The 11,345-nt window shown below is 37.5% G+C and overlaps 1 pseudogene; it reads left to right on the forward strand.

Annotated features, from left to right (window-relative positions):
* Positions 1-6,264: 6,264 nt before the first annotated feature.
* On the forward strand, positions 6,265-10,885 carry LOC118910045 (ferritin light chain-like; annotated as a pseudogene).
* The last annotated feature ends 460 nt before the right edge of the window (positions 10,886-11,345 follow it).

An 11,345-nucleotide genomic window follows, 5' to 3' on the forward strand; every position in this document is an offset into this window, starting at 1 on the left:
GTGTAAAGATGTATATTAATGGCAAATCCCTGACTAGTATCTATATATATAACATTACTCATATTCAGTAAATTTCTTCAATTGTGTATGTGTGACAAATTTCAAGATTCCTCATTCTCCAAATTTTCCTCCTGCCTATATCTCTCAAAATGTAATGCCTAAGTTATCCTTTAAATTGCCAACAGAGACTTCTTTCTAAAATATACATCAATATATGAAACTTTCCTCTTGAAAAACATCCAGAACTAAAAAGTATTGGTGATAAATCAAACTATAAAATGAGTAGCAATGAGTCCATAAATGACTGAATAAATAAATAAATGAAGGAGACACATCTTCATTACAGAAGAATTCCAAATAATATGTACAGATACACCTCCCTCGAAAAGGTGGAAATTAACTGCCTCCTTGAAAGTAAGCTAGATATGGTGACTTACTTCCATAGAATAGAGAAGCCATTCAAACATCACTTTAAACAAGAGATGAAGGTTAATACCACCACTAGCATCATACAGTTATTATATACCCTCTTATACTGTGTGATAAGGCCAATTCACTTCTGTAGTATTTTCCCAAAACCTATTACCTCAGTCGTATTATGATAAAAGCATCAAATTGAAGATGTTACACAAAATACCTGACCAGTATTCCTCAAAACTGTCAAGGTATTCAAAAATAAGAAAAAATCTGAGAAACTGTCACAAAGAAGAGATGATTAAGGAGACATGATGACTAAATGTAATTTAATATCTTTGATGGAATCCTGGATGTGGATAAAGTGAAGTTCCTGTGGCCAGATTCTCACCTGGCCCTGGTCGGCTACTTCACTACACACATGTGGGCAATATGTTGTTATTGACTCTATCTAAAGAGCTCCGCCCAGTGCTCTGAGTGACAAGGTGGCAGGGCTGCAGGGCTGCAAGGCTGCAGAAGAGCAGAGTAGAGGCTGGAGTGGTGGCAGCGCCGAGGACAGAGGCCCAGAGGATGGCTGTGTGGGCAGAGAGGCCCAGAGGCATAGACCAGCTTGCTGCATGCAGACTTACTCTGAGTGGATGGGATTCTAGTGGTTGACCTGCCACTGTGGAAATAAAGTTGGATGTAAACCCTTTCACCCCAAGAATGCTCTACTGTCATTTCTTTGGTCTCACTGAATCCATAGTGAACTTTTCCAGGGCTGAAACCCATTGGCAGGACAATGGGATAAAAAGAGAACAGTAGTTCTGGTGAGTGATACTGACAATTGGGAAGGCTATGTATGTGGACGGGCAGGAGGTATATGGGAAATCTGTGTGTGTGCCTTCCTGCCAATTTTGTTGTAAACCTAAACTGCTCTTTTAAACTCTTTTTTTAAAAAGAAGGCTGTAGGAAAAGGAAAAGAGTGATAAACTCCAAAATGTGTATAATTTAATTAGTAGTAATATACCAATGCCAAGTTGTTAATTTTGACAATGTTAACAGTAAGAGAAACCAGATGAAGTATACATGGGAATTCTTTGTACTACCCGGTCAGCTTTTCTATGAATCTAAAATATTTTTTTAATGTTTATTAAAAACAAAAACAACAACAAACTACATGAGAGTGACATTAGCAAAAATGGCAGAGTATAGAATTCCACCGGCTTGTCCCTCCATAGAAACATCAAGGAAAGTGAGCAAAAACCTGTCAGAATCAAATTTTCAGAACTCTGGGAAATAGTCAAAGGTTTAAAGGAAACAATGACTGTTCAATTAAGAAAAAGGTAACCTAAATGTGGTAGGAGAGCTATGTTACGTTTTAACTTAGCCTTGCCCACCTCCCTCAACAGCATGAGGATGATTTTGGAGAAACCACCCCTGCTCCTGTTCTAGTTACGTGGCTTTGGCAGTAGCAGAACAGACCTTTTCCCAAGTAATTCTGTTTCTTTGTTTTGATCTGTCTGGAGTTTCCCTAAATAACTGAAAGACAACACTTGCCCTTGTTTCTCCTAACTTGGAACTCTCTTAGGGCAGAAAAGTGGCTAAGCATAGAGCATTACTCAAAAGCATGAAAAGGTGCTGCTTACAGTAGCAAAGGATTGCAGCTGGAACAAACCATAGGCTAGCCCAAGTGTGGGAGGTAAAGTAGAAGCTGGAAAGAGTTACTTTGCAGAGTAAAGAGCTTTGAGAAGCACCTACATTTAATAGGGAATCTAGAAAGCCAGGCACATGCCCAGGGAGAGACACACGTTCAGCAAAGACCTGAGAAAACCTTAAGCCTTTACCTCCAGCAGATTTTTAGGTTCAGTGACAAAGTGAAAGTTACAGCAGTGTTGCAAATCGCCTGACTAACCTCTGAAGCACTCCCCCAACACACAATCTGCAAAGACTGGTAATGTATTTTCTTCTCTTCTTTTTTTCTTCTCTATTATTTATTTATTTATTTATACTTTATCTATTTCTCTATTAATTTATTTCTTTTGGCTCCATGCATTTCAGAATATCTCTGCAAACAACTAGCCGACCACAAGCTAAAGAAAAAGAGACTGCAGGGACCATGCACAAACATACACACACAGACACACACACACACAGAATAGTGTTGAAAAAAGTTTTGAAAAATCATTAGACAAATAAACAATTGTAACTCTTAGCAAGTAAGAAAAATAAGTCATAGGGAAAGAATCTGATTTCCAGAGTGACCATATTATAATATCCAAAACTGTCCAGTTTTCAACAAAAATTTATAAGACATACTAAGAAACAAGGAAGTATGATCCATTCAAAGGGGAAAAAAAGAAAAAAGGAATTAACAGAAACTCAGAAACTGACCCTGTCAATGCAGAGACATTATAGATATTAGGAAATGTCTTTAAATTAACTGTTGCAAGTATGCTCAAGGACCTAAAGAAAACTTTGGATGAAGAACTAAAAGAAACCATGAGAAAGCTTCCTCAATAGAAAGAGAATAACAATAAAGATAGAGAAATTACAAAAGAGAACCAAATAGAAATTCTGACACTGAAAAGTATAATAACTGCAGTAAAAATAAATCACTAAATGGTTTCTACAAGTATTTGAGTAAGCAGAACAAAGAATCAATGAACTTGAAGGTAGGTCAATTGCAGTTATTCAACCTGAGGAACAGAAAGAAAAAATAATGAAGATAAATGAACAAAGCCCAAGATACCTGTGGGATACTAACAAGCATACTAACATACAGTTGATGGGAGTCCTAGAAGGAGAGGAGAGAACAGAACAGAACAATATTTGAAGAATTTAAAGCCAAATACTTCCTAGATTTTATAAAGATATAAACCTACACATCCAAGAAGCTCAACATACTTCAGGTAGAATAAACATAAAGAGATCTACATGAGACATATACATTATAATCAAATGGTCAAAAGTTAAAGAGCAAATCTTGAAGGTCAAGAGAGCGAATCAACTTCTCATGTACAAGGCATCTTCAATAAGATTAACAATTTCTCATCAGACATGAACAATTTCTCATCTTTGGGTTCAAGAATGCACTGTGATGACATTCTTAAAGTGCTGAAACAAAAAAAGATTCAAAGAATTATATTTCTGGCAAAATGATCCTTCAATCGTGAAGGTGAAATTAAGGCATTCCTAGATAAGCAATAGCTGAGAATTTGTGGCTAGGAAAACTTCCCTACAAGTCCTTTAGGCTGAAATGACAAAATATTAGATAGTAACTCAAAGAAAATTTAAGTAACTACTTAAGTAAATATAGGAGACAGTACTATTGTATTTCTGGTTTGGAATTCCTCATTTTTTTCCTATGTGGTTTAGAAGTCCAATGAATTTAACAATAACTGTTAATCTAATGGGCACACTATGAAAATGTAATTGGTGACAATAACAACACAATGCAGGAAGAGAGATGAACCTGAATAAGTTTTTATATATTACTAAAGCTGAGTTAGTATTCATTAAAACCAGATTGTCATTAAGTTTAAGATGTTAATTGTAAGCCCCAGAATAATGACTAAAAAATACTAAAAAAATATATACAAAAAAGGAATTGAGAAAGGTATCAAGATGGTAAACTTCCAAAAAAATCAAATAAATACAAAAGAATTCTTCTACACAAGACCTAGGAACCAAAAATTATAGAATGTATAGAAAACAAACAGGAAAATGGTAGAAGTCCTTCTTTACCAGTAATCAATTTAAATGTCAATGAATTAAACACTAATTAAAAGACAGAGATTGGCAGAATGGGTAAAATAACATGATCCATTTATATGCTGTATACATGGTGTTCAATTTATATCCAAAGTTAAAAGTAAGTTGAAAGTGAAAAACAGAAAAATATATTCCATGCAAATTGTATCCAAGGGAACCTCCCAATAATGCAAAAACCAGGAGAAGATGGCTTCACTGGTAATATTTCTACGAAGTATTTAAAGAAGAATGAACCCATAACCCTTCTAAAAATTTACCAAAAAATATAGAAGGAGGTAACCTATTTATTCTATGAGGCCATCATTACCCTGATATCAAAGCTGGACAAAGACAAAACAAAAAAAGTAAAGACCAGTATCCCTTATGAAAATACATGTAAAATCCTCTACTAAATATGAACAAATAGAGTCCTGCAGCATACTAAAAGAACTATGCATCATGATAAAGTGGGGTTTATCCCACAACTGTAAGAGTGATTCAACATCTGAAAATCAATGTAATACACCATATTAACAGAATGAAGGAGAAAAAAGCACTATGATCTCAATTGATGGGAAAAAAAGTATTTGACAAAATCCAACACTCGTATTATAAAAACACTCAAAAAACTAGAAATAGAAGGGACTTTTCTCAACATGATAAAGGCATTCATATAAAACCCACAACTAATATTACATTAAATAGTGAAAAACTAAAAGCTTTTCCCCTAATATCAGGAACAACACTAGGAAACCAACTGTCATCCTGTCATTCAACATAGTATTGGAAGTTCTAGCCACAGAAGTTGGACAAGAAGAAGAAATAGAAGTATCTACATTAGAAAGGAAGAATGGAAACTAAATCTATCCACAGAGAAATGATATTATATATAGAAAACTCTAAGGAAGTCACACCCTCCATAAAAATTATTAGCACTAAAAACCAAATCAGTAAAATTGCAGGATGCAAGATGAAGATACACAAATCAGTTGTATTTTTATACAATACCAATAAACAATCAGAAAATAAATTTAAGAAAACAATTCAATTTACTATAGGATCAAAAAGAATAAAATACTTAGGAATCAATGTACAATAAGTTTACAATGAAAACTATAAAATATTGTTGAAATACATTAAAAGTACCTAAATAAGTGGAAAGATATTCTGCGTTCATAAATAGGAAGACTTACTATTGTAAAGGTGTTAATGCTACCCAGAGCAGTCTATAGAGTCAGTGTATTTCCTATCAAAATTGCAACTGCATTTTTTGCAGATATGGAAATGTCAATCCTTAAATTCATGTGGAATTGCAGGGAACCCCAAATAGCCGAAACGATCTTGTAAAAGAAGAACAAAGGTGGAGGATTCACACTTCCTGATTTCACTATTTACCAAAAAGCTACAGTAATTATAACAGTATAGTAGTGTCATAAGGATAAGGCATATCGATCAATAGAATTTAGAGTCCAGAAATAAACCCAAACATATATGTTCAATTGATTTTCAAGAAGGATGCCAAAACCATTCAATAGGGAAAGAGTAGTCTGTTCAACAGTGGTGCTGGAACAAATGGATATACACATGAACAAGAATGAAGTGTACTCCCTACATCACACCATATGCAAAAATTTAGTCAAAATAGATTAAAGACATAAACATATGAGTTAAAATTCTTAGAAGAAAACAGAGGTAAATTTTCATGTTTTCAGTTTGGGCAACAGATTCTTAGATATGACCAAAAGCATAAGAAACAAAAGAAAAAACATAACCTGGGCTTCATTGATATTAAAAACTTGCACAAATGATACTATCAAGAAAGTGAAACCAACCTACAATAGTGAATTAAATAAACTTCCTGCTATCTGTTCATAGCACTTTGCAGTATGTCTGTTAATGATTTAATTCTACCTTGCATGATGATGGTATTCCTTATTGTTTTTTTACTCTTCACCACTGTCAACTGAGTAGCTTGCATATACAGGTGATCAATAAAGTTTTCTTGAATTAACTATTGAATGAAGACCAATTTATCCTTAGCTTCCCTAATATTTACCATCATTTAAGAAGACATGAAAACACTGGCTTGATAATGAAAAAATAATTCTAAGTGCTGCCATGAAGCTGCATCTGGGAGGTCTCTCCCTGCACACCAGGTAAAACCTCCATCTGGACAGGGGAGGGTTCTTGACTCTGAACAAGAAAGAATTCTCATGCAGGTCAAACAAGTGTAGATAAGGAAAGAATTCATTAAAGCGAGATCAGCAGGGAATGGTAGCTGCCTTGTAGGCAGCAGAGAACTGGGAAGTACAGAAGAAAAGAGGGAAAGTTCTTGGCCTAAGGCAGATTCCCTTGCCAACTCTTACAGCCAGGTTCACCTGGTGTCCTGTGTCCACTTGCATCTTCCCGCTTGGGGACTAGCCCATACCACCCCAGGATTTGAGGGAGCTGCGGAACATGGAATGGACTGAGATTATGTTCTGAGAACTTCCCAAAGAAATATTTTCAGGCAGCCTCCTGAAGCTGCAGTTCCGTCTGGGTCACCCAGGTGACAGGAACTTGCAGGCCCACATTTGAGCTCTTAGCATCCCCTTCCTATTTTAAGAAGTAAAGCGGAGACAGAGTGAAGACTTGGAAATAAAATGAAATAGCAAAGAGACAAAACACATTAATTTGAGCACTAAGAAAGCTTTATTTGAAAGTGTGCACTTAAAGAAAGGAAAGTGTGGGTGTCCTCAGAGAGGAGGCATGTTGAAGGGCTGGGGATTCTGTCTTTTAAGCCTTCCAAGAATGCAGCAAAGGGTGGAGGCGGGGTTGTTGGGCATAGGTTTGACTTGTGGTCTCAAGATGCTCATCTCTGGTGAGAGACACCATGTCTCCTCTCCTCTACTATCAGCCCTCCAGCTAATTCTACTAAATGAACTCAACACAAGGGATTCACCGATCCTGTTCTCCAAGATAGTGGCCACCCTCAAGCACTGGGGGCACGTCACTCAGGCCTACCTGCTCTGCCCTTAAGGTAGGCTATTGGCCTATTACCAAACAGTATGCCAGGAATCTTACTTCTCAGTTCTCTGTTTCTAGAATGGAATCTGGGCCTCAAGAAGTCCCTCTTATTGTTTTTACTATGCTATTTATATCTAACATTATTAGGAAAATTAATCATGATGCTTGTCTCCTGTCTCTGCCCTCCATCATAAGGAAGTATAGAATAAAGGAGTGATTAGCCTGAATTTGGTATAAGGAAAACATCCTGGGCAAGTAAATTTTAAGCCAAATTTTGAAGGAAGTAAGGAAATACTTCCCTGGAGGTTAGTGGAAATCAATTTCTAGAGGTGTGGGTGGGAAAATAATGGAATCAATAAGGACAAGGCAGATACTAGTATCATTGGTGTGAAATGGGGTGACAAATAAATGAGATTTCATGCAGTGCATGGGCTATGATTGGGAATAATATAAAACTCATGGTTATAAGTAACAAACAAGAGGGATTGTATTATTTAAGTTATTTATCTATAACTTATTTAAATGTGATTTTATGGGATGTCACTGCCTCTTAGTCAAACCAGAGGAGGTAGACTTTTTTTGTTCTAACATCTTATATATCAAAGTGTTTTGACAGGGTACCATCTCTCTCATGGTGCCATATCAAACTTACTGTTTGAAATATGAGTAAATACATATCATTAATATATTACACTGATCCTATGAAATGAAGCAATCCATGCCATGTGGCAATATCTCACAGTTTAACTGAACAAGTGATGTGTGAGGATGTGTATTGGTTTAAGAATCTATCTAATTACTGGGAGGTTATAGATTATCCCAAAGCCTCAGTATTCACTTCATAATAAAAATAAATCACTCATACATCTCACTAATGCAATGCTCTTATGTGGCCAGCAAAATAGCCTGTAGTAAGGCAACATCAGTCATTATAATTTGATGAGACTATTTTATGTGTGTATGTGATCAATATACATTGCTACAAGCATGTTTATTTAAGTTTATTGATTATGAAACCTGCTTTAGCACTCTGTACCAATTGCTGTTTTTCATGGTGCAGTCTGGTGTTTGGCAAATGTTTACTTTTGTTGTTTTGTATTTGTGTACAAGCAGAGTCTTACCGGATCTCAATTTCTTTATCAACTAAGTAGAGACACTAGTACTGTCCAGGGAAACCTCCCTCCTCTACCAAAAATGATTGTACAAAGACACGCTGGAGCTAGATTGCTCAGGGTTTCTTCCAGACAGCCTGGATGACAAGGTAAAATTCACAACAGACTCTTATTACTACAGAATAACCTACAAGTATATTAAACATTTCCCTTATCCACTTAAATACTTTTAAAGCCCTTTTAACTTTGGCAAGCACAAAGGAAAAATCTTGACAATGATCAAGAGTGGAAAAACATACATGCAATTTGGTTGCCTGCCAAGTAAATGAAGGGCACACTAAATAACCCCTCCATGTCATTAGAAAGGATGATACAACTTGAAAAGAAGTCCAATAGTATCTGAGTTTAAGTGTATTTATTTCATTGTGGATTGAATCTTCAGGCTTGAAAAGTAATTCAAAAAAAAGAAATGTTTTTGCTTGGTGTATGGAAGGCTGTGGGATCCTCCCATTATTTTGTACCTTGAACCTACCTTTCTCATATGGCAGGAGTCATTCTGTATTCCCCAAGCCTCCCCAAAAACCTGCAACCCAGAAGACAACAAAAACTTTCTGTCTAGAGTTAAGATAATTATCTCAAATCCCATTAAAAGGAAAACATTTTAAAAAGGTAAACACACACACAAATCTACATCCAAAATCAACACACTTGTTTTAATGTATATGAATACATTTGCCCTGATTCATTTGCATTTAGATAGTATAGTGCGGTTTGCAACAAACTTTTAAATAAACTAATTCATTTTGCACTAACACACAAATCTTCTGAAGTTGGGCATGGAATAGGAAATGTTAGTGTTCTCATATTATGAGGAGACAGAGAGATGAAGCAACTCAAGATAACACAACTAGGAATTGGTAAATCTAGAACCATAATTAAGATCTCCTGATTCTAAATCTTATCCTTTGTTTCCCCCATTGTGAATCACCACCTGCCTCAGAGTAACATCTTACATTTGTACAGAAGTCTTGTTAGAGTTTCTTAAATACTTTCACATATATTAGGTGGAACCACATAAAATTGCCCTTATCCTTCCATTTTTGACTAACTACATTGGCAATTTCATTCAGTTCAAACAAACACTGACTTTTTCAGTTTCACAAGGTTTCTCATTCCCCTCCTACCTTCCTGTAGGCACCACCTCTCACATCACCTTCACTGTTGCCAAGTGCTTTCAATTTAGAAAGAGACACATGCTGTGAGCTTTCAATTACTCCCTCCTTAATTTATTCTCTCCTTGCCCTCTTCCATCTAGATTCTCTAAGTGACTGATAAATGACTTTTCACAAGAGTTCTAATGACTGAGATGAGCAACATATTATGTCTCAGCAAAGCACTTACCCTAGTCATTGCAGGTCATTAATTCAACAGAAATAAATTTCTAATGAGTCTCCAAACTGGTATTCCAACACAAAAGTACTGATCCTTACAATGCTGTCACTCATTGCTTTCCCAAAGAAGCTAATGTTTATGAATGGTAGACTTCCAAGCAGATTACTCTCTCCCTCCCTTCCATCCTTACCATTTTCCTCTCTCATTCTCTTTTCCGTCTTTGTCTCCACTATCAGTCTGCCCAACAGCTTTTCTTCCCTTCTTCCCTCTCCCTCCTTCTCCAGAGTACCCTTTCCCTATTTCAGGCCTTCTATCTCACTACCTATAAAACACTCTGGTCTGATAGTTTTCACAGGGCAACACTTAGAGCCTCTCATTTTCCTGTCCTAAAGAAGTAACTGTCTTTAAATTAAGAAGTATTCAGAGTACGTGCAGGGATCCTGCGGATCCATCTCTAGCTTCAACAGTGGTTGAGAGGAACAGACAGATTCAGTAAATATCCCTTCTTCCAGCCTTCCACCCCCTCCAACCTCTTTCCCACTCGCAATCTGCCGCACCATCTTCTCAGCTATTCCCTGCCACCAGAACCAAACAACAACATTTTTTTTCTTAGGCTTCTTACTGCTGACCAATCAAGAGTTTCAAGAGTTGTCAAGAATCGTTCCACCAAGGTGGAGGCAGCCGTCAACAGGCTGGTCAACCTGCCTCTGCAGGCGTCCTTCACCTACCTTCTCTCTGGGCTTCTATTTCAACCAAGATGTGGTTCTGGAGTGCGTAGGCCACCTATTCTGCGAGATGGTCCAGCGTCTCTTGAAGCTGCAAAAGCAGCTCTGTGGCCATGCCCTCTTCCACGACGTGCAGAAGCCATCGCAAAATGAGGGGAGCAAAATGCTGGACTCCCTGGCAGCCGCCACAGCCCTGAAGGAGAACCTGAAACAGGCCCTTTCGAGTCTGCATTCTCCACATTCTACTCGAGCTCGGCTCTGGGACTTGCTGGAGAGCCGCTTCCGAGAGGAGGAGGTGAAACTCATCAACAAGATGGTGACCACCTGACTAACTGCAGGTCTGCCCGCTCCCAGGCTGTGCTGGGTGATTAGCTCTTCAAAAAGAGTACTCACACACAACTAGAGCTCCCGGAGGCAGGAGGGCTTGGAGGGACCCCTCTGCATCCCCTGATGTCAGGGATTCTGCCTGAGCCTCTTCTCGCAGCCACTAGGCAAGCTTTCTAACCACCCTGGGGTCCTTTCCCAAGCTGTGAACCAAATGAAAACAGTAAAGCTTTTTGCAGCAAAAGAAAAGAAAAAAAAACCTTTTCAGCTACCTTGTCTGTGCAGTAAATATTGACTGCTTTCTATATGCAGGCACTGAGTTGGTTACTGTGCCAGGCCGTTTAACACTTACAGGTCGTTAGTACTGATACTAATCATTCTACATGCATTCATGCTTTAATTTACTTTTTCTTTTGAGATGCTTGTAGATTCACATACAACTCACAGTTGTAAGAAATTGATTGTATGTGTACCCTTTACACATTTTCCCCAATGGTAACACCTGCCAAAGCTATAGTACAGAATCACAACCAAGGTATTACCATTAATATGGTCAAGGTACAGAACATTCCCATCATCACAGGCAGCCCTCTTTTCATAGCCACACCCACACTCCTCCCAAACCCTCTGCAGAGTCCCT

Source organism: Manis pentadactyla, chromosome X, assembly GCF_030020395.1.
Source record: "Manis pentadactyla isolate mManPen7 chromosome X, mManPen7.hap1, whole genome shotgun sequence".
Classification (NCBI taxonomy): Eukaryota; Metazoa; Chordata; class Mammalia; order Pholidota; family Manidae; genus Manis; species Manis pentadactyla.